Genomic DNA, 23964 nt, shown 5'->3' with positions numbered 1-23964 from the left:
ACTAGCTCAGGGTGACTTAGTGAAGCAGTGCACACGATGACGCTTTTTGAGATGAAGCGAATGGAGAATGCCATCGGGCTCCGAACCCGTGGCAGAATGACTTTATTTGCAAGCAATCCCATCCAAAGTCATGAAACCTGGCAGGGGATTGTGGGTATGCAAATTTCTCCAGACCGCAGGCCATGTAACATTGGCCAAAAGGCAGGCAGAGTCTGCTTTTGCTTGAGGACTCCCCTCGTTTACATAAGGTCTAGGGCTTCTGGGAGGCAGGCGTGAGATTTTCTTTTGGGCCCCAGAGATGGGGCTCCTCCCCCAGGATGTTGAAGAAGCAGCCCGCTCTCTCCTTTCTCAGGACACAGGGGTCATTTTCCGCCCTCACCCTGTCTTGCACGGGTGCTGGGCCTCCTGGGCTGCCAGCGGGCAAAGGACGGCGTTTGTCAGGCGTTCGTCAGCCGATCGGGGCCCGGGCCCAAACCCCTGCCCACTGGGGCCATATCCTCCTGGATGCTAGCTTGGAGCCAGCCTCTGCTGGCTCACCAGCAGGTGGCGACAGCAGCAAGCATTAGCTAAAGGCTCCCCCCTCTGGCTACCACTGCAAGGCATCAGCCTGGCTGTGCTGCAAGGACCCCTGCAAAGGCTGACTGACAGCTGGGGGGTGCAAGCCAACAGCTGAAAAGCAGGCTTTGCGCTTTCATTTGCTCTGTTTCTTTTTTTTTTTAACCAGCATAGGTAACCCTGCACTTGGCAGGGCTTCAAAAAATTGAGTGAAACTCTTTAATGTTCCTCTCCACGGAAATCTTTAGTAAAAGGCGAAAGATTTATTCGGTTTGAAGAGAAACCAGAGTATGCGCTCTAGTGGCCCCGACTGCGGCCGCAAAAAATGCAACACCTCACTAGCTCAGGGTGACTTAGTGAAGCAGTGCACACGATGACGCTTTTTGAGATGAAGCGAATGGAGAATGCTATCGGGCTCCGAACCCGTGGCAGAATGACTTTATTTGCAAGCAATCCCATCCAAAGTCATGAAACCTGGCAGGGGATTGTGGGTATGCAAATTTCTCCAGACCGCAGGCCATGTGACATTGGCCAAAAGGCAGGCAGAGTCTGCCTTTGCCTGAGGACTCCCCTCGTTTACATAAGGTCTAGGGCTTCTGGGAGGCAGGCGTGAGATTTTCTTTTGGGCCCCAGAGATGGGGCTCCTCCCCCAGGATGTTGAAGAAGCAGCCCGCTCTCTCCTTTCTCAGGACACAGGGATCATTTTCCGCCCTCACCCTGTCTTGCACGGGTGCTGGGCCTCCTGGGCTGCCAGCGGGCAAAGAACGGCGTTTGTCAGGCGTTCGTCAGCCGATCGGGGCCCGGGCCCAAACCCCTGCCCACTGGGGCCATATCCTCCTGGATGCTAGCTTGGAGCCAGCCTCTGCTGGCTCACCAGCAGGTGGCGACAGCAGCAAGCATTAGCTAAAGGCTCCCCCCTCTGGCTACCACTGCAAAGCATCAGCCTGGCTGTGCTGCGACGACCCCTGCAAAGGCTGACTGACAGCTGGGGGGTGCAAGCCAACAGCTGAAAAGCAGGCTTTGCGCTTTCATTTGCTCTGTTTCTTTTTTTTTTTAACCAGCATAGGTAACCCTGCACTTGGCAGGGCTTCAAAAAATTGAGTGAAACTCTTTAATGTTCCTCTCCACGGAAATCTTTAGTAAAAGGCGAAAGATTTATTCGGTTTGAAGAGAAACCAGAGTATGCGCTCTAGTGGCCCCGACTGCGGCCGCAAAAAATGCAACACCTCACTAGCTCAGGGTGACTTAGTGAAGCAGTGCACACGATGACGCTTTTTGAGATGAAGCGAATGGAGAATGCTATCGGGCTCCGAACCCGTGGCAGAATGACTTTATTTGCAAGCAATCCCATCCAAAGTCATGAAACCTGGCAGGGGATTGTGGGTATGCAAATTTCTCCAGACCGCAGGCCATGTGACATTGGCCAAAAGGCAGGCAGAGTCTGCCTTTGCCTGAGGACTCCCCTCGTTTACATAAGGTCTAGGGCTTCTGGGAGGCAGGCGTAAGATTTTCTTTTGGGCCCCATAGATGGGGCTCCTCCCCCAGGATGTTGAAAAAGCAGCCCGCTCTCTCCTTTCTCAGGACACAGGGGTCATTTTCCGCCCTCACCCTGTCTTGCACGGGTGCTGGGCCTCCTGGGCTGCCAGGTTCTTTTGCCCGCCAGGGCAAAGCCCGCCGGGCAAAGGACGGCGTTTGTCAGGCGTTCGTCAGCCGATCGGGGCCCGGGCCCAAACCCCTGCCCACTGGGGCCATATCCTCCTGGATGCTAGCTTGGAGCCAGCCTCTGCTGGCTCACCAGCAGGTGGCAACAGCAGCAAGCATTAGCTAAAGGCTCCCCCCTCTGGCTACCACTGCAAGGCATCAGCCTGGCTGTGCTGCGAGGACCCCTGCAAAGGCTGACTGACAGCTGGGGGGTGCAAGCCAACAGCTGAAAAGCAGGCTTTGCGCTTTCATTTGCTCTGTTTCTTTTTTTTTTTAACCAGCATAGGTAACCCTGCACTTGGCAGGGCTTCAAAAAATTGAGTGAAACTCTTTAATGTTCCTCTCCACGGAAATCTTTAGTAAAAGGCGAAAGATTTATTCGGTTTGAAGAGAAACCAGAGTATGCGCTCTAGTGGCCCCGACTGCGGCCGCAAAAAATGCAACACCTCACTAGCTCAGGGTGACTTAGTGAAGCAGTGCACACGATGACGCTTTTTGAGATGAAGCGAATGGAGAATGCTATCGGGCTCCGAACCCGTGGCAGAATGACTTTATTTGCAAGCAATCCCATCCAAAGTCATGAAACCTGGCAGGGGATTGTGGGTATGCAAATTTCTCCAGACCGCAGGCCATGTGACATTGGCCAAAAGGCAGGCAGAGTCTGCCTTTGCCTGAGGACTCCCCTCGTTTACATAAGGTCTAGGGCTTCTGGGAGGCAGGCGTGAGATTTTCTTTTGGGCCCCAGAGATGGGGCTCCTCCCCCAGGATGTTGAAGAAGCAGCCCGCTCTCTCCTTTCTCAGGACACAGGGATCATTTTCCGCCCTCACCCTGTCTTGCACGGGTGCTGGGCCTCCTGGGCTGCCAGCGGGCAAAGAACGGCGTTTGTCAGGCGTTCGTCAGCCGATCGGGGCCCGGGCCCAAACCCCTGCCCACTGGGGCCATATCCTCCTGGATGCTAGCTTGGAGCCAGCCTCTGCTGGCTCACCAGCAGGTGGCGACAGCAGCAAGCATTAGCTAAAGGCTCCCCCCTCTGGCTACCACTGCAAAGCATCAGCCTGGCTGTGCTGCGAGGACCCCTGCAAAGGCTGACTGACAGCTGGGGGGTGCAAGCCAACAGCTGAAAAGCAGGCTTTGCGCTTTCATTTGCTCTGTTTCTTTTTTTTTTTAACCAGCATAGGTAACCCTGCACTTGGCAGGGCTTCAAAAAATTGAGTGAAACTCTTTAATGTTCCTCTCCACGGAAATCTTTAGTAAAAGGCGAAAGATTTATTCGGTTTGAAGAGAAACCAGAGTATGCGCTCTAGTGGCCCCGACTGCGGCCGCAAAAAATGCAACACCTCACTAGCTCAGGGTGACTTAGTGAAGCAGTGCACACGATGACGCTTTTTGAGATGAAGCGAATGGAGAATGCTATCGGGCTCCGAACCCGTGGCAGAATGACTTTATTTGCAAGCAATCCCATCCAAAGTCATGAAACCTGGCAGGGGATTGTGGGTATGCAAATTTCTCCAGACCGCAGGCCATGTGACATTGGCCAAAAGGCAGGCAGAGTCTGCCTTTGCCTGAGGACTCCCCTCGTTTACATAAGGTCTAGGGCTTCTGGGAGGCAGGCGTGAGATTTTCTTTTGGGCCCCAGAGATGGGGCTCCTCCCCCAGGATGTTGAAAAAGCAGCCCGCTCTCTCCTTTCTCAGGACACAGGGGTCATTTTCCGCCCTCACCCTGTCTTGCACGGGTGCTGGGCCTCCTGGGCTGCCAGGTTCTTTTGCCCGCCAGGGCAAAGCCCGCCGGGCAAAGGACGGCGTTTGTCAGGCGTTCGTCCCGGGCCCAAACCCCTGCCCACTGGGGCCATATCCTCCTGGATGCTAGCTTGGAGCCAGCCTCTGCTGGCTCACCAGCAGGTGGCAACAGCAGCAAGCATTAGCTAAAGGCTCCCCCCTCTGGCTACCACTGCAAGGCATCAGCCTGGCTGTGCTGCGAGGACCCCTGCAAAGGCTGACTGACAGCTGGGGGGTGCAAGCCAACAGCTGAAAAGCAGGCTTTGCGCTTTTATTTGCTCTGTTTCTTTTTTTTTTTAACCAGCATAGGTAACCCTGCACTTGGCAGGGCTTCAAAAAATTGAGTGAAACTCTTTAATGTTCCTCTCCACGGAAATCTTTAGTAAAAGGCGAAAGATTTATTCGGTTTGAAGAGAAACCAGAGTATGCGCTCTAGTGGCCCCGACTGCGGCCGCAAAAAATGCAACACCTCACTAGCTCAGGGTGACTTAGTGAAGCAGTGCACACGATGACGCTTTTTGAGATGAAGCGAATGGAGAATGCTATCGGGCTCCGAACCCATGGCAGAATGACTTTATTTGCAAGCAATCCCATCCAAAGTCATGAAACCTGGCAGGGGATTGTGGGTATGCAAATTTCTCCAGACCGCAGGCCATGTGACATTGGCCAAAAGGCAGGCAGAGTCTGCCTTTGCCTGAGGACTCCCCTCGTTTACATAAGGTCTAGGGCTTCTGGGAGGCAGGCGTGAGATTTTCTTTTGGGCCCCAGAGATGGGGCTCCTCCCCCAGGATGTTGAAGAAGCAGCCCGCTCTCTCCTTTCTCAGGACACAGGGATCATTTTCCGCCCTCACCCTGTCTTGCACGGGTGCTGGGCCTCCTGGGCTGCCAGCGGGCAAAGAACGGCGTTTGTCAGGCGTTCGTCAGCCGATCGGGGCCCGGGCCCAAACCCCTGCCCACTGGGGCCATATCCTCCTGGATGCTAGCTTGGAGCCAGCCTCTGCTGGCTCACCAGCAGGTGGCGACAGCAGCAAGCATTAGCTAAAGGCTCCCCCCTCTGGCTACCACTGCAAAGCATCAGCCTGGCTGTGCTGCGAGGACCCCTGCAAAGGCTGACTGACAGCTGGGGGGTGCAAGCCAACAGCTGAAAAGCAGGCTTTGCGCTTTCATTTGCTCTGTTTCTTTTTTTTTTTAACCAGCATAGGTAACCCTGCACTTGGCAGGGCTTCAAAAAATTGAGTGAAACTCTTTAATGTTCCTCTCCACGGAAATCTTTAGTAAAAGGCGAAAGATTTATTCGGTTTGAAGAGAAACCAGAGTATGCGCTCTAGTGGCCCCGACTGCGGCCGCAAAAAATGCAACACCTCACTAGCTCAGGGTGACTTAGTGAAGCAGTGCACACGATGACGCTTTTTGAGATGAAGCGAATGGAGAATGCTATCGGGCTCCGAACCCGTGGCAGAATGACTTTATTTGCAAGCAATCCCATCCAAAGTCATGAAACCTGGCAGGGGATTGTGGGTATGCAAATTTCTCCAGACCGCAGGCCATGTGACATTGGCCAAAAGGCAGGCAGAGTCTGCCTTTGCCTGAGGACTCCCCTCGTTTACATAAGGTCTAGGGCTTCTGGGAGGCAGGCGTGAGATTTTCTTTTGGGCCCCAGAGATGGGGCTCCTCCCCCAGGATGTTGAAAAAGCAGCCCGCTCTCTCCTTTCTCAGGACACAGGGGTCATTTTCCGCCCTCACCCTGTCTTGCACGGGTGCTGGGCCTCCTGGGCTGCCAGGTTCTTTTGCCCGCCAGGGCAAAGCCCGCCGGGCAAAGGACGGCGTTTGTCAGGCGTTCGTCAGCCGATCGGGGCCCGGGCCCAAACCCCTGCCCACTGGGGCCATATCCTCCTGGATGCTAGCTTGGAGCCAGCCTCTGCTGGCTCACCAGCAGGTGGCAACAGCAGCAAGCATTAGCTAAAGGCTCCCCCCTCTGGCTACCACTGCAAGGCATCAGCCTGGCTGTGCTGCGAGGACCCCTGCAAAGGCTGACTGACAGCTGGGGGGTGCAAGCCAACAGCTGAAAAGCAGGCTTTGCGCTTTCATTTGCTCTGTTTCTTTTTTTTTTTAACCAGCATAGGTAACCCTGCACTTGGCAGGGCTTCAAAAAATTGAGTGAAACTCTTTAATGTTCCTCTCCACGGAAATCTTTAGTAAAAGGCGAAAGATTTATTCGGTTTGAAGAGAAACCAGAGTATGCGCTCTAGTGGCCCCGACTGCGGCCGCAAAAAATGCAACACCTCACTAGCTCAGGGTGACTTAGTGAAGCAGTGCACACGATGACGCTTTTTGAGATGAAGCGAATGGAGAATGCTATCGGGCTCCGAACCCGTGGCAGAATGACTTTATTTGCAAGCAATCCCATCCAAAGTCATGAAACCTGGCAGGGGATTGTGGGTATGCAAATTTCTCCAGACCGCAGGCCATGTGACATTGGCCAAAAGGCAGGCAGAGTCTGCCTTTGCCTGAGGACTCCCCTCGTTTACATAAGGTCTAGGGCTTCTGGGAGGCAGGCGTGAGATTTTCTTTTGGGCCCCAGAGATGGGGCTCCTCCCCCAGGATGTTGAAGAAGCAGCCCGCTCTCTCCTTTCTCAGGACACAGGGATCATTTTCCGCCCTCACCCTGTCTTGCACGGGTGCTGGGCCTCCTGGGCTGCCAGCGGGCAAAGAACGGCGTTTGTCAGGCGTTCGTCAGCCGATCGGGGCCCGGGCCCAAACCCCTGCCCACTGGGGCCATATCCTCCTGGATGCTAGCTTGGAGCCAGCCTCTGCTGGCTCACCAGCAGGTGGCGACAGCAGCAAGCATTAGCTAAAGGCTCCCCCCTCTGGCTACCACTGCAAAGCATCAGCCTGGCTGTGCTGCGAGGACCCCTGCAAAGGCTGACTGACAGCTGGGGGGTGCAAGCCAACAGCTGAAAAGCAGGCTTTGCGCTTTCATTTGCTCTGTTTCTTTTTTTTTTTAACCAGCATAGGTAACCCTGCACTTGGCAGGGCTTCAAAAAATTGAGTGAAACTCTTTAATGTTCCTCTCCACGGAAATCTTTAGTAAAAGGCGAAAGATTTATTCGGTTTGAAGAGAAACCAGAGTATGCGCTCTAGTGGCCCCGACTGCGGCCGCAAAAAATGCAACACCTCACTAGCTCAGGGTGACTTAGTGAAGCAGTGCACACGATGACGCTTTTTGAGATGAAGCGAATGGAGAATGCTATCGGGCTCCGAACCCGTGGCAGAATGACTTTATTTGCAAGCAATCCCATCCAAAGTCATGAAACCTGGCAGGGGATTGTGGGTATGCAAATTTCTCCAGACCGCAGGCCATGTGACATTGGCCAAAAGGCAGGCAGAGTCTGCCTTTGCCTGAGGACTCCCCTCGTTTACATAAGGTCTAGGGCTTCTGGGAGGCAGGCGTGAGATTTTCTTTTGGGCCCCAGAGATGGGGCTCCTCCCCCAGGATGTTGAAAAAGCAGCCCGCTCTCTCCTTTCTCAGGACACAGGGGTCATTTTCCGCCCTCACCCTGTCTTGCACGGGTGCTGGGCCTCCTGGGCTGCCAGGTTCTTTTGCCCGCCAGGGCAAAGCCCGCCGGGCAAAGGACGGCGTTTGTCAGGCGTTTGTCAGGCGATCGGGGCCCGGGCCCAAACCCCTGCCCACTGGGGCCATATCCTCCTGGATGCTAGCTTGGAGCCAGCCTCTGCTGGCTCACCAGCAGGTGGCGACAGCAGCAAGCATTAGCTAAAGGCTCCCCCCTCTGGCTACCACTGCAAGGCATCAGCCTGGCTGTGCTGCGAGGACCCCTGCAAAGGCTGACTGACAGCTGGGGGGTGCAAGCCAACAGCTGAAAAGCAGGCTTTGCGCTTTCATTTGCTCTGTTTCTTTTTAACCAGCATAGGTAACCCTGCACTTGGCAGGGCTTCAAAACATTGAGTGAAACTCTTTAATGTTCCTCTCCACGGAAATCTTTAGTAAAAGGCGAAAGATTTATTCGGTTTGAAGAGAAACCAGAGTATGCGCTCTAGTGGCCCCGACTGCGGCCGCAAAAAATGCAACACCTCACTAGCTCAGGGTGACTTAGTGAAGCAGTGCACACGATGACGCTTTTTGAGATGAAGCGAATGGAGAATGCCATCGGGCTCCGAACCCGTGGCAGAATGACTTTATTTGCAAGCAATCCCATCCAAAGTCATGAAACCTGGCAGGGGATTGTGGGTATGCAAATTTCTCCAGACCGCAGGCCATGTAACATTGGCCAAAAGGCAGGCAGAGTCTGCTTTTGCTTGAGGACTCCCCTCGTTTACATAAGGTCTAGGGCTTCTGGGAGGCAGGCGTGAGATTTTCTTTTGGGCCCCAGAGATGGGGCTCCTCCCCCAGGATGTTGAAGAAGCAGCCCGCTCTCTCCTTTCTCAGGACACAGGGGTCATTTTCCGCCCTCACCCTGTCTTGCACGGGTGCTGGGCCTCCTGGGCTGCCAGCGGGCAAAGGACGGCGTTTGTCAGGCGTTCGTCAGCCGATCGGGGCCCGGGCCCAAACCCCTGCCCACTGGGGCCATATCCTCCTGGATGCTAGCTTGGAGCCAGCCTCTGCTGGCTCACCAGCAGGTGGCGACAGCAGCAAGCATTAGCTAAAGGCTCCCCCCTCTGGCTACCACTGCAAGGCATCAGCCTGGCTGTGCTGCAAGGACCCCTGCAAAGGCTGACTGACAGCTGGGGGGTGCAAGCCAACAGCTGAAAAGCAGGCTTTGCGCTTTCATTTGCTCTGTTTCTTTTTTTTTTTAACCAGCATAGGTAACCCTGCACTTGGCAGGGCTTCAAAAAATTGAGTGAAACTCTTTAATGTTCCTCTCCACGGAAATCTTTAGTAAAAGGCGAAAGATTTATTCGGTTTGAAGAGAAACCAGAGTATGCGCTCTAGTGGCCCCGACTGCGGCCGCAAAAAATGCAACACCTCACTAGCTCAGGGTGACTTAGTGAAGCAGTGCACACGATGACGCTTTTTGAGATGAAGCGAATGGAGAATGCCATCGGGCTCCGAACCCGTGGCAGAATGACTTTATTTGCAAGCAATCCCATCCAAAGTCATGAAACCTGGCAGGGGATTGTGGGTATGCAAATTTCTCCAGACCGCAGGCCATGTAACATTGGCCAAAAGGCAGGCAGAGTCTGCCTTTGCCTGAGGACTCCCCTCGTTTACATAAGGTCTAGGGCTTCTGGGAGGCAGGCGTGAGATTTTCTTTTGGGCCCCAGAGATGGGGCTCCTCCCCCAGGATGTTGAAGAAGCAGCCCGCTCTCTCCTTTCTCAGGACACAGGGATCATTTTCCGCCCTCACCCTGTCTTGCACGGGTGCTGGGCCTCCTGGGCTGCCAGCGGGCAAAGAACGGCGTTTGTCAGGCGTTCGTCAGCCGATCGGGGCCCGGGCCCAAACCCCTGCCCACTGGGGCCATATCCTCCTGGATGCTAGCTTGGAGCCAGCCTCTGCTGGCTCACCAGCAGGTGGCGACAGCAGCAAGCATTAGCTAAAGGCTCCCCCCTCTGGCTACCACTGCAAAGCATCAGCCTGGCTGTGCTGCGAGGACCCCTGCAAAGGCTGACTGACAGCTGGGGGGTGCAAGCCAACAGCTGAAAAGCAGGCTTTGCGCTTTCATTTGCTCTGTTTCTTTTTTTTTTTAACCAGCATAGGTAACCCTGCACTTGGCAGGGCTTCAAAAAATTGAGTGAAACTCTTTAATGTTCCTCTCCACGGAAATCTTTAGTAAAAGGCGAAAGATTTATTCGGTTTGAAGAGAAACCAGAGTATGCGCTCTAGTGGCCCCGACTGCGGCCGCAAAAAATGCAACACCTCACTAGCTCAGGGTGACTTAGTGAAGCAGTGCACACGATGACGCTTTTTGAGATGAAGCGAATGGAGAATGCTATCGGGCTCCGAACCCGTGGCAGAATGACTTTATTTGCAAGCAATCCCATCCAAAGTCATGAAACCTGGCAGGGGATTGTGGGTATGCAAATTTCTCCAGACCGCAGGCCATGTGACATTGGCCAAAAGGCAGGCAGAGTCTGCCTTTGCCTGAGGACTCCCCTCGTTTACATAAGGTCTAGGGCTTCTGGGAGGCAGGCGTGAGATTTTCTTTTGGGCCCCAGAGATGGGGCTCCTCCCCCAGGATGTTGAAAAAGCAGCCCGCTCTCTCCTTTCTCAGGACACAGGGGTCATTTTCCGCCCTCACCCTGTCTTGCACGGGTGCTGGGCCTCCTGGGCTGCCAGGTTCTTTTGCCCGCCAGGGCAAAGCCCGCCGGGCAAAGGACGGCGTTTGTCAGGCGTTCGTCAGCCGATCGGGGCCCGGGCCCAAACCCCTGCCCACTGGGGCCATATCCTCCTGGATGCTAGCTTGGAGCCAGCCTCTGCTGGCTCACCAGCAGGTGGCAACAGCAGCAAGCATTAGCTAAAGGCTCCCCCCTCTGGCTACCACTGCAAGGCATCAGCCTGGCTGTGCTGCGAGGACCCCTGCAAAGGCTGACTGACAGCTGGGGGGTGCAAGCCAACAGCTGAAAAGCAGGCTTTGCGCTTTTATTTGCTCTGTTTCTTTTTTTTTTTAACCAGCATAGGTAACCCTGCACTTGGCAGGGCTTCAAAAAATTGAGTGAAACTCTTTAATGTTCCTCTCCACGGAAATCTTTAGTAAAAGGCGAAAGATTTATTCGGTTTGAAGAGAAACCAGAGTATGCGCTCTAGTGGCCCCGACTGCGGCCGCAAAAAATGCAACACCTCACTAGCTCAGGGTGACTTAGTGAAGCAGTGCACACGATGACGCTTTTTGAGATGAAGCGAATGGAGAATGCTATCGGGCTCCGAACCCATGGCAGAATGACTTTATTTGCAAGCAATCCCATCCAAAGTCATGAAACCTGGCAGGGGATTGTGGGTATGCAAATTTCTCCAGACCGCAGGCCATGTGACATTGGCCAAAAGGCAGGCAGAGTCTGCCTTTGCCTGAGGACTCCCCTCGTTTACATAAGGTCTAGGGCTTCTGGGAGGCAGGCGTGAGATTTTCTTTTGGGCCCCAGAGATGGGGCTCCTCCCCCAGGATGTTGAAGAAGCAGCCCGCTCTCTCCTTTCTCAGGACACAGGGATCATTTTCCGCCCTCACCCTGTCTTGCACGGGTGCTGGGCCTCCTGGGCTGCCAGCGGGCAAAGAACGGCGTTTGTCAGGCGTTCGTCAGCCGATCGGGGCCCGGGCCCAAACCCCTGCCCACTGGGGCCATATCCTCCTGGATGCTAGCTTGGAGCCAGCCTCTGCTGGCTCACCAGCAGGTGGCGACAGCAGCAAGCATTAGCTAAAGGCTCCCCCCTCTGGCTACCACTGCAAAGCATCAGCCTGGCTGTGCTGCGAGGACCCCTGCAAAGGCTGACTGACAGCTGGGGGGTGCAAGCCAACAGCTGAAAAGCAGGCTTTGCGCTTTCATTTGCTCTGTTTCTTTTTTTTTTTAACCAGCATAGGTAACCCTGCACTTGGCAGGGCTTCAAAAAATTGAGTGAAACTCTTTAATGTTCCTCTCCACGGAAATCTTTAGTAAAAGGCGAAAGATTTATTCGGTTTGAAGAGAAACCAGAGTATGCGCTCTAGTGGCCCCGACTGCGGCCGCAAAAAATGCAACACCTCACTAGCTCAGGGTGACTTAGTGAAGCAGTGCACACGATGACGCTTTTTGAGATGAAGCGAATGGAGAATGCTATCGGGCTCCGAACCCGTGGCAGAATGACTTTATTTGCAAGCAATCCCATCCAAAGTCATGAAACCTGGCAGGGGATTGTGGGTATGCAAATTTCTCCAGACCGCAGGCCATGTGACATTGGCCAAAAGGCAGGCAGAGTCTGCCTTTGCCTGAGGACTCCCCTCGTTTACATAAGGTCTAGGGCTTCTGGGAGGCAGGCGTGAGATTTTCTTTTGGGCCCCAGAGATGGGGCTCCTCCCCCAGGATGTTGAAAAAGCAGCCCGCTCTCTCCTTTCTCAGGACACAGGGGTCATTTTCCGCCCTCACCCTGTCTTGCACGGGTGCTGGGCCTCCTGGGCTGCCAGGTTCTTTTGCCCGCCAGGGCAAAGCCCGCCGGGCAAAGGACGGCGTTTGTCAGGCGTTCGTCAGCCGATCGGGGCCCGGGCCCAAACCCCTGCCCACTGGGGCCATATCCTCCTGGATGCTAGCTTGGAGCCAGCCTCTGCTGGCTCACCAGCAGGTGGCAACAGCAGCAAGCATTAGCTAAAGGCTCCCCCCTCTGGCTACCACTGCAAGGCATCAGCCTGGCTGTGCTGCGAGGACCCCTGCAAAGGCTGACTGACAGCTGGGGGGTGCAAGCCAACAGCTGAAAAGCAGGCTTTGCGCTTTCATTTGCTCTGTTTCTTTTTTTTTTTAACCAGCATAGGTAACCCTGCACTTGGCAGGGCTTCAAAAAATTGAGTGAAACTCTTTAATGTTCCTCTCCACGGAAATCTTTAGTAAAAGGCGAAAGATTTATTCGGTTTGAAGAGAAACCAGAGTATGCGCTCTAGTGGCCCCGACTGCGGCCGCAAAAAATGCAACACCTCACTAGCTCAGGGTGACTTAGTGAAGCAGTGCACACGATGACGCTTTTTGAGATGAAGCGAATGGAGAATGCTATCGGGCTCCGAACCCGTGGCAGAATGACTTTATTTGCAAGCAATCCCATCCAAAGTCATGAAACCTGGCAGGGGATTGTGGGTATGCAAATTTCTCCAGACCGCAGGCCATGTGACATTGGCCAAAAGGCAGGCAGAGTCTGCCTTTGCCTGAGGACTCCCCTCGTTTACATAAGGTCTAGGGCTTCTGGGAGGCAGGCGTGAGATTTTCTTTTGGGCCCCAGAGATGGGGCTCCTCCCCCAGGATGTTGAAGAAGCAGCCCGCTCTCTCCTTTCTCAGGACACAGGGATCATTTTCCGCCCTCACCCTGTCTTGCACGGGTGCTGGGCCTCCTGGGCTGCCAGCGGGCAAAGAACGGCGTTTGTCAGGCGTTCGTCAGCCGATCGGGGCCCGGGCCCAAACCCCTGCCCACTGGGGCCATATCCTCCTGGATGCTAGCTTGGAGCCAGCCTCTGCTGGCTCACCAGCAGGTGGCGACAGCAGCAAGCATTAGCTAAAGGCTCCCCCCTCTGGCTACCACTGCAAAGCATCAGCCTGGCTGTGCTGCGAGGACCCCTGCAAAGGCTGACTGACAGCTGGGGGGTGCAAGCCAACAGCTGAAAAGCAGGCTTTGCGCTTTCATTTGCTCTGTTTCTTTTTTTTTTTAACCAGCATAGGTAACCCTGCACTTGGCAGGGCTTCAAAAAATTGAGTGAAACTCTTTAATGTTCCTCTCCACGGAAATCTTTAGTAAAAGGCGAAAGATTTATTCGGTTTGAAGAGAAACCAGAGTATGCGCTCTAGTGGCCCCGACTGCGGCCGCAAAAAATGCAACACCTCACTAGCTCAGGGTGACTTAGTGAAGCAGTGCACACGATGACGCTTTTTGAGATGAAGCGAATGGAGAATGCTATCGGGCTCCGAACCCGTGGCAGAATGACTTTATTTGCAAGCAATCCCATCCAAAGTCATGAAACCTGGCAGGGGATTGTGGGTATGCAAATTTCTCCAGACCGCAGGCCATGTGACATTGGCCAAAAGGCAGGCAGAGTCTGCCTTTGCCTGAGGACTCCCCTCGTTTACATAAGGTCTAGGGCTTCTGGGAGGCAGGCGTGAGATTTTCTTTTGGGCCCCAGAGATGGGGCTCCTCCCCCAGGATGTTGAAAAAGCAGCCCGCTCTCTCCTTTCTCAGGACACAGGGGTCATTTTCCGCCCTCACCCTGTCTTGCACGGGTGCTGGGCCTCCTGGGCTGCCAGGTTCTTTTGCCCGCCAGGGCAAAGCCCGCCGGGCAAAGGACGGCGTTTGTCAGGCGTTTGTCAGGCGATCGGGGCCCGGGCCCAAACCCCTGCCCACTGGGGCCATATCCTCCTGGATGCTAGCTTGGAGCCAGCCTCTGCTGGCTCACCAGCAGGTGGCGACAGCAGCAAGCATTAGCTAAAGGCTCCCCCCTCTGGCTACCACTGCAAGGCATCAGCCTGGCTGTGCTGCGAGGACCCCTGCAAAGGCTGACTGACAGCTGGGGGGTGCAAGCCAACAGCTGAAAAGCAGGCTTTGCGCTTTCATTTGCTCTGTTTCTTTTTAACCAGCATAGGTAACCCTGCACTTGGCAGGGCTTCAAAACATTGAGTGAAACTCTTTAATGTTCCTCTCCACGGAAATCTTTAGTAAAAGGCGAAAGATTTATTCGGTTTGAAGAGAAACCAGAGTATGCGCTCTAGTGGCCCCGACTGCGGCCGCAAAAAATGCAACACCTCACTAGCTCAGGGTGACTTAGTGAAGCAGTGCACACGATGACGCTTTTTGAGATGAAGCGAATGGAGAATGCCATCGGGCTCCGAACCCGTGGCAGAATGACTTTATTTGCAAGCAATCCCATCCAAAGTCATGAAACCTGGCAGGGGATTGTGGGTATGCAAATTTCTCCAGACCGCAGGCCATGTAACATTGGCCAAAAGGCAGGCAGAGTCTGCTTTTGCTTGAGGACTCCCCTCGTTTACATAAGGTCTAGGGCTTCTGGGAGGCAGGCGTGAGATTTTCTTTTGGGCCCCAGAGATGGGGCTCCTCCCCCAGGATGTTGAAGAAGCAGCCCGCTCTCTCCTTTCTCAGGACACAGGGGTCATTTTCCGCCCTCACCCTGTCTTGCACGGGTGCTGGGCCTCCTGGGCTGCCAGCGGGCAAAGGACGGCGTTTGTCAGGCGTTCGTCAGCCGATCGGGGCCCGGGCCCAAACCCCTGCCCACTGGGGCCATATCCTCCTGGATGCTAGCTTGGAGCCAGCCTCTGCTGGCTCACCAGCAGGTGGCGACAGCAGCAAGCATTAGCTAAAGGCTCCCCCCTCTGGCTACCACTGCAAGGCATCAGCCTGGCTGTGCTGCAAGGACCCCTGCAAAGGCTGACTGACAGCTGGGGGGTGCAAGCCAACAGCTGAAAAGCAGGCTTTGCGCTTTCATTTGCTCTGTTTCTTTTTTTTTTTAACCAGCATAGGTAACCCTGCACTTGGCAGGGCTTCAAAAAATTGAGTGAAACTCTTTAATGTTCCTCTCCACGGAAATCTTTAGTAAAAGGCGAAAGATTTATTCGGTTTGAAGAGAAACCAGAGTATGCGCTCTAGTGGCCCCGACTGCGGCCGCAAAAAATGCAACACCTCACTAGCTCAGGGTGACTTAGTGAAGCAGTGCACACGATGACGCTTTTTGAGATGAAGCGAATGGAGAATGCCATCGGGCTCCGAACCCGTGGCAGAATGACTTTATTTGCAAGCAATCCCATCCAAAGTCATGAAACCTGGCAGGGGATTGTGGGTATGCAAATTTCTCCAGACCGCAGGCCATGTAACATTGGCCAAAAGGCAGGCAGAGTCTGCCTTTGCCTGAGGACTCCCCTCGTTTACATAAGGTCTAGGGCTTCTGGGAGGCAGGCGTGAGATTTTCTTTTGGGCCCCAGAGATGGGGCTCCTCCCCCAGGATGTTGAAGAAGCAGCCCGCTCTCTCCTTTCTCAGGACACAGGGATCATTTTCCGCCCTCACCCTGTCTTGCACGGGTGCTGGGCCTCCTGGGCTGCCAGCGGGCAAAGAACGGCGTTTGTCAGGCGTTCGTCAGCCGATCGGGGCCCGGGCCCAAACCCCTGCCCACTGGGGCCATATCCTCCTGGATGCTAGCTTGGAGCCAGCCTCTGCTGGCTCACCAGCAGGTGGCGACAGCAGCAAGCATTAGCTAAAGGCTCCCCCCTCTGGCTACCACTGCAAAGCATCAGCCTGGCTGTGCTGCGAGGACCCCTGCAAAGGCTGACTGACAGCTGGGGGGTGCAAGCCAACAGCTGAAAAGCAGGCTTTGCGCTTTCATTTGCTCTGTTTCTTTTTTTTTTTAACCAGCATAGGTAACCCTGCACTTGGCAGGGCTTCAAAAAATTGAGTGAAACTCTTTAATGTTCCTCTCCACGGAAATCTTTAGTAAAAGGCGAAAGATTTATTCGGTTTGAAGAGAAACCAGAGTATGCGCTCTAGTGGCCCCGACTGCGGCCGCAAAAAATGCAACACCTCACTAGCTCAGGGTGACTTAGTGAAGCAGTGCACACGATGACGCTTTTTGAGATGAAGCGAATGGAGAATGCTATCGGGCTCCGAACCCGTGGCAGAATGACTTTATTTGCAAGCAATCCCATCCAAAGTCATGAAACCTGGCAGGGGATTGTGGGTATGCAAATTTCTCCAGACCGCAGGCCATGTGACATTGGCCAAAAGGCAGGCAGAGTCTGCCTTTGCCTGAGGACTCCCCTCGTTTACATAAGGTCTAGGGCTTCTGGGAGGCAGGCGTGAGATTTTCTTTTGGGCCCCAGAGATGGGGCTCCTCCCCCAGGATGTTGAAAAAGCAGCCCGCTCTCTCCTTTCTCAGGACACAGGGGTCATTTTCCGCCCTCACCCTGTCTTGCACGGGTGCTGGGCCTCCTGGGCTGCCAGGTTCTTTTGCCCGCCAGGGCAAAGCCCGCCGGGCAAAGGACGGCGTTTGTCAGGCGTTCGTCAGCCGATCGGGGCCCGGGCCCAAACCCCTGCCCACTGGGGCCATATCCTCCTGGATGCTAGCTTGGAGCCAGCCTCTGCTGGCTCACCAGCAGGTGGCAACAGCAGCAAGCATTAGCTAAAGGCTCCCCCCTCTGGCTACCACTGCAAGGCATCAGCCTGGCTGTGCTGCGAGGACCCCTGCAAAGGCTGACTGACAGCTGGGGGGTGCAAGCCAACAGCTGAAAAGCAGGCTTTGCGCTTTTATTTGCTCTGTTTCTTTTTTTTTTTAACCAGCATAGGTAACCCTGCACTTGGCAGGGCTTCAAAAAATTGAGTGAAACTCTTTAATGTTCCTCTCCACGGAAATCTTTAGTAAAAGGCGAAAGATTTATTCGGTTTGAAGAGAAACCAGAGTATGCGCTCTAGTGGCCCCGACTGCGGCCGCAAAAAATGCAACACCTCACTAGCTCAGGGTGACTTAGTGAAGCAGTGCACACGATGACGCTTTTTGAGATGAAGCGAATGGAGAATGCTATCGGGCTCCGAACCCGTGGCAGAATGACTTTATTTGCAAGCAATCCCATCCAAAGTCATGAAACCTGGCAGGGGATTGTGGGTATGCAAATTTCTCCAGACCGCAGGCCATGTGACATTGGCCAAAAGGCAGGCAGAGTCTGCCTTTGCCTGAGGACTCCCCTCGTTTACATAAGGTCTAGGGCTTCTGGGAGGCAGGCGTGAGATTTTCTTTTGGGCCCCAGAGATGGGGCTCCTCCCCCAGGATGTTGAAGAAGCAGCCCGCTCTCTCCTTTCTCAGGACACAGGGATCATTTTCCGCCCTCACCCTGTCTTGCACGGGTGCTGGGCCTCCTGGGCTGCCAGCGGGCAAAGAACGGCGTTTGTCAGGCGTTCGTCAGCCGATCGGGGCCCGGGCCCAAACCCCTGCCCACTGGGGCCATATCCTCCTGGATGCTAGCTTGGAGCCAGCCTCTGCTGGCTCACCAGCAGGTGGCGACAGCAGCAAGCATTAGCTAAAGGCTCCCCCCTCTGGCTACCACTGCAAAGCATCAGCCTGGCTGTGCTGCGAGGACCCCTGCAAAGGCTGACTGACAGCTGGGGGGTGCAAGCCAACAGCTGAAAAGCAGGCTTTGCGCTTTCATTTGCTCTGTTTCTTTTTTTTTTTAACCAGCATAGGTAACCCTGCACTTGGCAGGGCTTCAAAAAATTGAGTGAAACTCTTTAATGTTCCTCTCCACGGAAATCTTTAGTAAAAGGCGAAAGATTTATTCGGTTTGAAGAGAAACCAGAGTATGCGCTCTAGTGGCCCCGACTGCGGCCGCAAAAAATGCAACACCTCACTAGCTCAGGGTGACTTAGTGAAGCAGTGCACACGATGACGCTTTTTGAGATGAAGCGAATGGAGAATGCTATCGGGCTCCGAACCCGTGGCAGAATGACTTTATTTGCAAGCAATCCCATCCAAAGTCATGAAACCTGGCAGGGGATTGTGGGTATGCAAATTTCTCCAGACCGCAGGCCATGTGACATTGGCCAAAAGGCAGGCAGAGTCTGCCTTTGCCTGAGGACTCCCCTCGTTTACATAAGGTCTAGGGCTTCTGGGAGGCAGGCGTGAGATTTTCTTTTGGGCCCCAGAGATGGGGCTCCTCCCCCAGGATGTTGAAAAAGCAGCCCGCTCTCTCCTTTCTCAGGACACAGGGGTCATTTTCCGCCCTCACCCTGTCTTGCACGGGTGCTGGGCCTCCTGGGCTGCCAGGTTCTTTTGCCCGCCAGGGCAAAGCCCGCCGGGCAAAGGACGGCGTTTGTCAGGCGTTTGTCAGGCGATCGGGGCCCGGGCCCAAACCCCTGCCCACTGGGGCCATATCCTCCTGGATGCTAGCTTGGAGCCAGCCTCTGCTGGCTCACCAGCAGGTGGCGACAGCAGCAAGCATTAGCTAAAGGCTCCCCCCTCTGGCTACCACTGCAAGGCATCAGCCTGGCTGTGCTGCGAGGACCCCTGCAAAGGCTGACTGACAGCTGGGGGGTGCAAGCCAACAGCTGAAAAGCAGGCTTTGCGCTTTCATTTGCTCTGTTTCTTTTTAACCAGCATAGGTAACCCTGCACTTGGCAGGGCTTCAAAACATTGAGTGAAACTCTTTAATGTTCCTCTCCACGGAAATCTTTAGTAAAAGGCGAAAGATTTATTCGGTTTGAAGAGAAACCAGAGTATGCGCTCTAGTGGCCCCGACTGCGGCCGCAAAAAATGCAACACCTCACTAGCTCAGGGTGACTTAGTGAAGCAGTGCACACGATGACGCTTTTTGAGATGAAGCGAATGGAGAATGCCATCGGGCTCCGAACCCGTGGCAGAATGACTTTATTTGCAAGCAATCCCATCCAAAGTCATGAAACCTGGCAGGGGATTGTGGGTATGCAAATTTCTCCAGACCGCAGGCCATGTAACATTGGCCAAAAGGCAGGCAGAGTCTGCTTTTGCTTGAGGACTCCCCTCGTTTACATAAGGTCTAGGGCTTCTGGGAGGCAGGCGTGAGATTTTCTTTTGGGCCCCAGAGATGGGGCTCCTCCCCCAGGATGTTGAAGAAGCAGCCCGCTCTCTCCTTTCTCAGGACACAGGGGTCATTTTCCGCCCTCACCCTGTCTTGCACGGGTGCTGGGCCTCCTGGGCTGCCAGCGGGCAAAGGACGGCGTTTGTCAGGCGTTCGTCAGCCGATCGGGGCCCGGGCCCAAACCCCTGCCCACTGGGGCCATATCCTCCTGGATGCTAGCTTGGAGCCAGCCTCTGCTGGCTCACCAGCAGGTGGCGACAGCAGCAAGCATTAGCTAAAGGCTCCCCCCTCTGGCTACCACTGCAAGGCATCAGCCTGGCTGTGCTGCAAGGACCCCTGCAAAGGCTGACTGACAGCTGGGGGGTGCAAGCCAACAGCTGAAAAGCAGGCTTTGCGCTTTCATTTGCTCTGTTTCTTTTTTTTTTTAACCAGCATAGGTAACCCTGCACTTGGCAGGGCTTCAAAAAATTGAGTGAAACTCTTTAATGTTCCTCTCCACGGAAATCTTTAGTAAAAGGCGAAAGATTTATTCGGTTTGAAGAGAAACCAGAGTATGCGCTCTAGTGGCCCCGACTGCGGCCGCAAAAAATGCAACACCTCACTAGCTCAGGGTGACTTAGTGAAGCAGTGCACACGATGACGCTTTTTGAGATGAAGCGAATGGAGAATGCCATCGGGCTCCGAACCCGTGGCAGAATGACTTTATTTGCAAGCAATCCCATCCAAAGTCATGAAACCTGGCAGGGGATTGTGGGTATGCAAATTTCTCCAGACCGCAGGCCATGTAACATTGGCCAAAAGGCAGGCAGAGTCTGCCTTTGCCTGAGGACTCCCCTCGTTTACATAAGGTCTAGGGCTTCTGGGAGGCAGGCGTGAGATTTTCTTTTGGGCCCCAGAGATGGGGCTCCTCCCCCAGGATGTTGAAGAAGCAGCCCGCTCTCTCCTTTCTCAGGACACAGGGATCATTTTCCGCCCTCACCCTGTCTTGCACGGGTGCTGGGCCTCCTGGGCTGCCAGCGGGCAAAGAACGGCGTTTGTCAGGCGTTCGTCAGCCGATCGGGGCCCGGGCCCAAACCCCTGCCCACTGGGGCCATATCCTCCTGGATGCTAGCTTGGAGCCAGCCTCTGCTGGCTCACCAGCAGGTGGCGACAGCAGCAAGCATTAGCTAAAGGCTCCCCCCTCTGGCTACCACTGCAAAGCATCAGCCTGGCTGTGCTGCGAGGACCCCTGCAAAGGCTGACTGACAGCTGGGGGGTGCAAGCCAACAGCTGAAAAGCAGGCTTTGCGCTTTCATTTGCTCTGTTTCTTTTTTTTTTTAACCAGCATAGGTAACCCTGCACTTGGCAGGGCTTCAAAAAATTGAGTGAAACTCTTTAATGTTCCTCTCCACGGAAATCTTTAGTAAAAGGCGAAAGATTTATTCGGTTTGAAGAGAAACCAGAGTATGCGCTCTAGTGGCCCCGACTGCGGCCGCAAAAAATGCAACACCTCACTAGCTCAGGGTGACTTAGTGAAGCAGTGCACACGATGACGCTTTTTGAGATGAAGCGAATGGAGAATGCTATCGGGCTCCGAACCCGTGGCAGAATGACTTTATTTGCAAGCAATCCCATCCAAAGTCATGAAACCTGGCAGGGGATTGTGGGTATGCAAATTTCTCCAGACCGCAGGCCATGTGACATTGGCCAAAAGGCAGGCAGAGTCTGCCTTTGCCTGAGGACTCCCCTCGTTTACATAAGGTCTAGGGCTTCTGGGAGGCAGGCGTGAGATTTTCTTTTGGGCCCCAGAGATGGGGCTCCTCCCCCAGGATGTTGAAAAAGCAGCCCGCTCTCTCCTTTCTCAGGACACAGGGGTCATTTTCCGCCCTCACCCTGTCTTGCACGGGTGCTGGGCCTCCTGGGCTGCCAGGTTCTTTTGCCCGCCAGGGCAAAGCCCGCCGGGCAAAGGACGGCGTTTGTCAGGCGTTCGTCAGCCGATCGGGGCCCGGGCCCAAACCCCTGCCCACTGGGGCCATATCCTCCTGGATGCTAGCTTGGAGCCAGCCTCTGCTGGCTCACCAGCAGGTGGCGACAGCAGCAAGCATTAGCTAAAGGCTCCCCCCTCTGGCTACCACTGCAAAGCATCAGCCTGGCTGTGCTGCGAGGACCCCTGCAAAGGCTGACTGACAGCTGGGGGGTGCAAGCCAACAGCTGAAAAGCAGGCTTTGCGCTTTCATTTGCTCTGTTTCTTTTTTTTTTTAACCAGCATAGGTAACCCTGCACTTGGCAGGGCTTCAAAAAATTGAGTGAAACTCTTTAATGTTCCTCTCCACGGAAATCTTTAGTAAAAGGCGAAAGATTTATTCGGTTTGAAGAGAAACCAGAGTATGCGCTCTAGTGGCCCCGACTGCGGCCGCAAAAAATGCAACACCTCACTAGCTCAGGGTGACTTAGTGAAGCAGTGCACACGATGACGCTTTTTGAGATGAAGCGAATGGAGAATGCTATCGGGCTCCGAACCCGTGGCAGAATGACTTTATTTGCAAGCAATCCCATCCAAAGTCATGAAACCTGGCAGGGGATTGTGGGTATGCAAATTTCTCCAGACCGCAGGCCATGTGACATTGGCCAAAAGGCAGGCAGAGTCTGCCTTTGCCTGAGGACTCCCCTCGTTTACATAAGGTCTAGGGCTTCTGGGAGGCAGGCGTGAGATTTTCTTTTGGGCCCCAGAGATGGGGCTCCTCCCCCAGGATGTTGAAAAAGCAGCCCGCTCTCTCCTTTCTCAGGACACAGGGGTCATTTTCCGCCCTCACCCTGTCTTGCACGGGTGCTGGGCCTCCTGGGCTGCCAGGTTCTTTTGCCCGCCAGGGCAAAGCCCGCCGGGCAAAGGACGGCGTTTGTCAGGCGTTCGTCAGCCGATCGGGGCCCGGGCCCAAACCCCTGCCCACTGGGGCCATATCCTCCTGGATGCTAGCTTGGAGCCAGCCTCTGCTGGCTCACCAGCAGGTGGCAACAGCAGCAAGCATTAGCTAAAGGCTCCCCCCTCTGGCTACCACTGCAAGGCATCAGCCTGGCTGTGCTGCGAGGACCCCTGCAAAGGCTGACTGACAGCTGGGGGGTGCAAGCCAACAGCTGAAAAGCAGGCTTTGCGCTTTCATTTGCTCTGTTTCTTTTTTTTTTTAACCAGCATAGGTAACCCTGCACTTGGCAGGGCTTCAAAAAATTGAGTGAAACTCTTTAATGTTCCTCTCCACGGAAATCTTTAGTAAAAGGCGAAAGATTTATTCGGTTTGAAGAGAAACCAGAGTATGCGCTCTAGTGGCCCCGACTGCGGCCGCAAAAAATGCAACACCTCACTAGCTCAGGGTGACTTAGTGAAGCAGTGCACACGATGACGCTTTTTGAGATGAAGCGAATGGAGAATGCTATCGGGCTCCGAACCCGTGGCAGAATGACTTTATTTGCAAGCAATCCCATCCAAAGTCATGAAACCTGGCAGGGGATTGTGGGTATGCAAATTTCTCCAGACCGCAGGCCATGTGACATTGGCCAAAAGGCAGGCAGAGTCTGCCTTTGCCTGAGGACTCCCCTCGTTTACATAAGGTCTAGGGCTTCTGGGAGGCAGGCGTGAGATTTTCTTTTGGGCCCCAGAGATGGGGCTCCTCCCCCAGGATGTTGAAGAAGCAGCCCGCTCTCTCCTTTCTCAGGACACAGGGATCATTTTCCGCCCTCACCCTGTCTTGCACGGGTGCTGGGCCTCCTGGGCTGCCAGCGGGCAAAGAACGGCGTTTGTCAGGCGTTCGTCAGCCGATCGGGGCCCGGGCCCAAACCCCTGCCCACTGGGGCCATATCCTCCTGGATGCTAGCTTGGAGCCAGCCTCTGCTGGCTCACCAGCAGGTGGCGACAGCAGCAAGCATTAGCTAAAGGCTCCCCCCTCTGGCTACCACTGCAAAGCATCAGCCTGGCTGTGCTGCGAGGACCCCTGCAAAGGCTGACTGACAGCTGGGGGGTGCAAGCCAACAGCTGAAAAGCAGGCTTTGCGCTTTCATTTGCTCTGTTTCTTTTTTTTTTTAACCAGCATAGGTAACCCTGCACTTGGCAGGGCTTCAAAAAATTGAGTGAAACTCTTTAATGTTCCTCTCCACGGAAATCTTTAGTAAAAGGCGAAAGATTTATTCGGTTTGAAGAGAAACCAGAGTATGCGCTCTAGTGGCCCCGACTGCGGCCGCAAAAAATGCAACACCTCACTAGCTCAGGGTGACTTAGTGAAGCAGTGCACACGATGACGCTTTTTGAGATGAAGCGAATGGAGAATGCTATCGGGCTCCGAACCCGTGGCAGAATGACTTTATTTGCAAGCAATCCCATCCAAAGTCATGAAACCTGGCAGGGGATTGTGGGTATGCAAATTTCTCCAGACCGCAGGCCATGTGACATTGGCCAAAAGGCAGGCAGAGTCTGCCTTTGCCTGAGGACTCCCCTCGTTTACATAAGGTCTAGGGCTTCTGGGAGGCAGGCGTGAGATTTTCTTTTGGGCCCCAGAGATGGGGCTCCTCCCCCAGGATGTTGAAAAAGCAGCCCGCTCTCTCCTTTCTCAGGACACAGGGGTCATTTTCCGCCCTCACCCTGTCTTGCACGGGTGCTGGGCCTCCTGGGCTGCCAGGTTCTTTTGCCCGCCAGGGCAAAGCCCGCCGGGCAAAGGACGGCGTTTGTCAGGCGTTTGTCAGGCG

General features: G+C 54.5%; 26 non-coding genes across 26 annotated transcripts; all 26 read right to left on the bottom strand.

Moving 5' to 3' along the window:
* Nucleotides 1-731: 731 nt before the first annotated feature.
* On the bottom strand, nucleotides 732-847 carry LOC138563717 (U5 spliceosomal RNA). Its single transcript, XR_011299693.1, has one exon. It is a non-coding gene; the product is annotated as a U5 spliceosomal RNA (small nuclear RNA).
* A 776-nt stretch (nucleotides 848-1623) lies between these two features.
* LOC138563715 (U5 spliceosomal RNA) lies at nucleotides 1624-1739 on the bottom strand. The gene has a single exon (XR_011299691.1). It is a non-coding gene; the product is annotated as a U5 spliceosomal RNA (small nuclear RNA).
* An 805-nt stretch (nucleotides 1740-2544) lies between these two features.
* Nucleotides 2545-2660, bottom strand: LOC138563714 (U5 spliceosomal RNA). Its single transcript, XR_011299690.1, has one exon. It is a non-coding gene; the product is annotated as a U5 spliceosomal RNA (small nuclear RNA).
* Nucleotides 2661-3436: 776 nt separating this feature from the next.
* Nucleotides 3437-3552, bottom strand: LOC138563713 (U5 spliceosomal RNA). Its single transcript, XR_011299689.1, has one exon. It is a non-coding gene; the product is annotated as a U5 spliceosomal RNA (small nuclear RNA).
* Nucleotides 3553-4344: 792 nt separating this feature from the next.
* LOC138563712 (U5 spliceosomal RNA) lies at nucleotides 4345-4460 on the bottom strand. Its single transcript, XR_011299688.1, has one exon. It is a non-coding gene; the product is annotated as a U5 spliceosomal RNA (small nuclear RNA).
* Nucleotides 4461-5236: 776 nt separating this feature from the next.
* On the bottom strand, nucleotides 5237-5352 carry LOC138563711 (U5 spliceosomal RNA). Its single transcript, XR_011299687.1, has one exon. It is a non-coding gene; the product is annotated as a U5 spliceosomal RNA (small nuclear RNA).
* An 805-nt stretch (nucleotides 5353-6157) lies between these two features.
* Nucleotides 6158-6273, bottom strand: LOC138563710 (U5 spliceosomal RNA). The gene has a single exon (XR_011299685.1). It is a non-coding gene; the product is annotated as a U5 spliceosomal RNA (small nuclear RNA).
* Nucleotides 6274-7049: 776 nt separating this feature from the next.
* On the bottom strand, nucleotides 7050-7165 carry LOC138563708 (U5 spliceosomal RNA). The gene has a single exon (XR_011299683.1). It is a non-coding gene; the product is annotated as a U5 spliceosomal RNA (small nuclear RNA).
* Nucleotides 7166-7964: 799 nt separating this feature from the next.
* LOC138565033 (U5 spliceosomal RNA) lies at nucleotides 7965-8080 on the bottom strand. Its single transcript, XR_011300954.1, has one exon. It is a non-coding gene; the product is annotated as a U5 spliceosomal RNA (small nuclear RNA).
* Nucleotides 8081-8856: 776 nt separating this feature from the next.
* Nucleotides 8857-8972, bottom strand: LOC138563707 (U5 spliceosomal RNA). Its single transcript, XR_011299682.1, has one exon. It is a non-coding gene; the product is annotated as a U5 spliceosomal RNA (small nuclear RNA).
* A 776-nt stretch (nucleotides 8973-9748) lies between these two features.
* On the bottom strand, nucleotides 9749-9864 carry LOC138563706 (U5 spliceosomal RNA). Its single transcript, XR_011299681.1, has one exon. It is a non-coding gene; the product is annotated as a U5 spliceosomal RNA (small nuclear RNA).
* An 805-nt stretch (nucleotides 9865-10669) lies between these two features.
* LOC138563704 (U5 spliceosomal RNA) lies at nucleotides 10670-10785 on the bottom strand. Its single transcript, XR_011299680.1, has one exon. It is a non-coding gene; the product is annotated as a U5 spliceosomal RNA (small nuclear RNA).
* Nucleotides 10786-11561: 776 nt separating this feature from the next.
* Nucleotides 11562-11677, bottom strand: LOC138563703 (U5 spliceosomal RNA). The gene has a single exon (XR_011299679.1). It is a non-coding gene; the product is annotated as a U5 spliceosomal RNA (small nuclear RNA).
* Nucleotides 11678-12482: 805 nt separating this feature from the next.
* On the bottom strand, nucleotides 12483-12598 carry LOC138563702 (U5 spliceosomal RNA). The gene has a single exon (XR_011299678.1). It is a non-coding gene; the product is annotated as a U5 spliceosomal RNA (small nuclear RNA).
* Nucleotides 12599-13374: 776 nt separating this feature from the next.
* LOC138563701 (U5 spliceosomal RNA) lies at nucleotides 13375-13490 on the bottom strand. The gene has a single exon (XR_011299677.1). It is a non-coding gene; the product is annotated as a U5 spliceosomal RNA (small nuclear RNA).
* A 799-nt stretch (nucleotides 13491-14289) lies between these two features.
* Nucleotides 14290-14405, bottom strand: LOC138565032 (U5 spliceosomal RNA). Its single transcript, XR_011300953.1, has one exon. It is a non-coding gene; the product is annotated as a U5 spliceosomal RNA (small nuclear RNA).
* A 776-nt stretch (nucleotides 14406-15181) lies between these two features.
* On the bottom strand, nucleotides 15182-15297 carry LOC138563700 (U5 spliceosomal RNA). The gene has a single exon (XR_011299676.1). It is a non-coding gene; the product is annotated as a U5 spliceosomal RNA (small nuclear RNA).
* A 776-nt stretch (nucleotides 15298-16073) lies between these two features.
* On the bottom strand, nucleotides 16074-16189 carry LOC138563699 (U5 spliceosomal RNA). Its single transcript, XR_011299674.1, has one exon. It is a non-coding gene; the product is annotated as a U5 spliceosomal RNA (small nuclear RNA).
* Nucleotides 16190-16994: 805 nt separating this feature from the next.
* LOC138563698 (U5 spliceosomal RNA) lies at nucleotides 16995-17110 on the bottom strand. The gene has a single exon (XR_011299673.1). It is a non-coding gene; the product is annotated as a U5 spliceosomal RNA (small nuclear RNA).
* Nucleotides 17111-17886: 776 nt separating this feature from the next.
* On the bottom strand, nucleotides 17887-18002 carry LOC138563696 (U5 spliceosomal RNA). The gene has a single exon (XR_011299671.1). It is a non-coding gene; the product is annotated as a U5 spliceosomal RNA (small nuclear RNA).
* A 799-nt stretch (nucleotides 18003-18801) lies between these two features.
* On the bottom strand, nucleotides 18802-18917 carry LOC138565031 (U5 spliceosomal RNA). The gene has a single exon (XR_011300952.1). It is a non-coding gene; the product is annotated as a U5 spliceosomal RNA (small nuclear RNA).
* Nucleotides 18918-19693: 776 nt separating this feature from the next.
* On the bottom strand, nucleotides 19694-19809 carry LOC138563695 (U5 spliceosomal RNA). The gene has a single exon (XR_011299670.1). It is a non-coding gene; the product is annotated as a U5 spliceosomal RNA (small nuclear RNA).
* A 776-nt stretch (nucleotides 19810-20585) lies between these two features.
* Nucleotides 20586-20701, bottom strand: LOC138563693 (U5 spliceosomal RNA). The gene has a single exon (XR_011299669.1). It is a non-coding gene; the product is annotated as a U5 spliceosomal RNA (small nuclear RNA).
* Nucleotides 20702-21506: 805 nt separating this feature from the next.
* On the bottom strand, nucleotides 21507-21622 carry LOC138563692 (U5 spliceosomal RNA). Its single transcript, XR_011299668.1, has one exon. It is a non-coding gene; the product is annotated as a U5 spliceosomal RNA (small nuclear RNA).
* An 805-nt stretch (nucleotides 21623-22427) lies between these two features.
* LOC138563691 (U5 spliceosomal RNA) lies at nucleotides 22428-22543 on the bottom strand. Its single transcript, XR_011299667.1, has one exon. It is a non-coding gene; the product is annotated as a U5 spliceosomal RNA (small nuclear RNA).
* A 776-nt stretch (nucleotides 22544-23319) lies between these two features.
* On the bottom strand, nucleotides 23320-23435 carry LOC138563690 (U5 spliceosomal RNA). The gene has a single exon (XR_011299666.1). It is a non-coding gene; the product is annotated as a U5 spliceosomal RNA (small nuclear RNA).
* Between the last annotated feature and the right edge of the window lie 529 nt (nucleotides 23436-23964).

The sequence above is a fragment of the Ambystoma mexicanum genome, chromosome 1q (assembly GCF_040938575.1).
Source record: "Ambystoma mexicanum isolate Mex_15411 chromosome 1q, UKY_AmexF1_1, whole genome shotgun sequence".
Classification (NCBI taxonomy): Eukaryota; Metazoa; Chordata; class Amphibia; order Caudata; family Ambystomatidae; genus Ambystoma; species Ambystoma mexicanum.
Note: the sequence above shows the minus strand (reverse complement) of the source record. Positions and strands in the feature narration are given on the sequence as shown.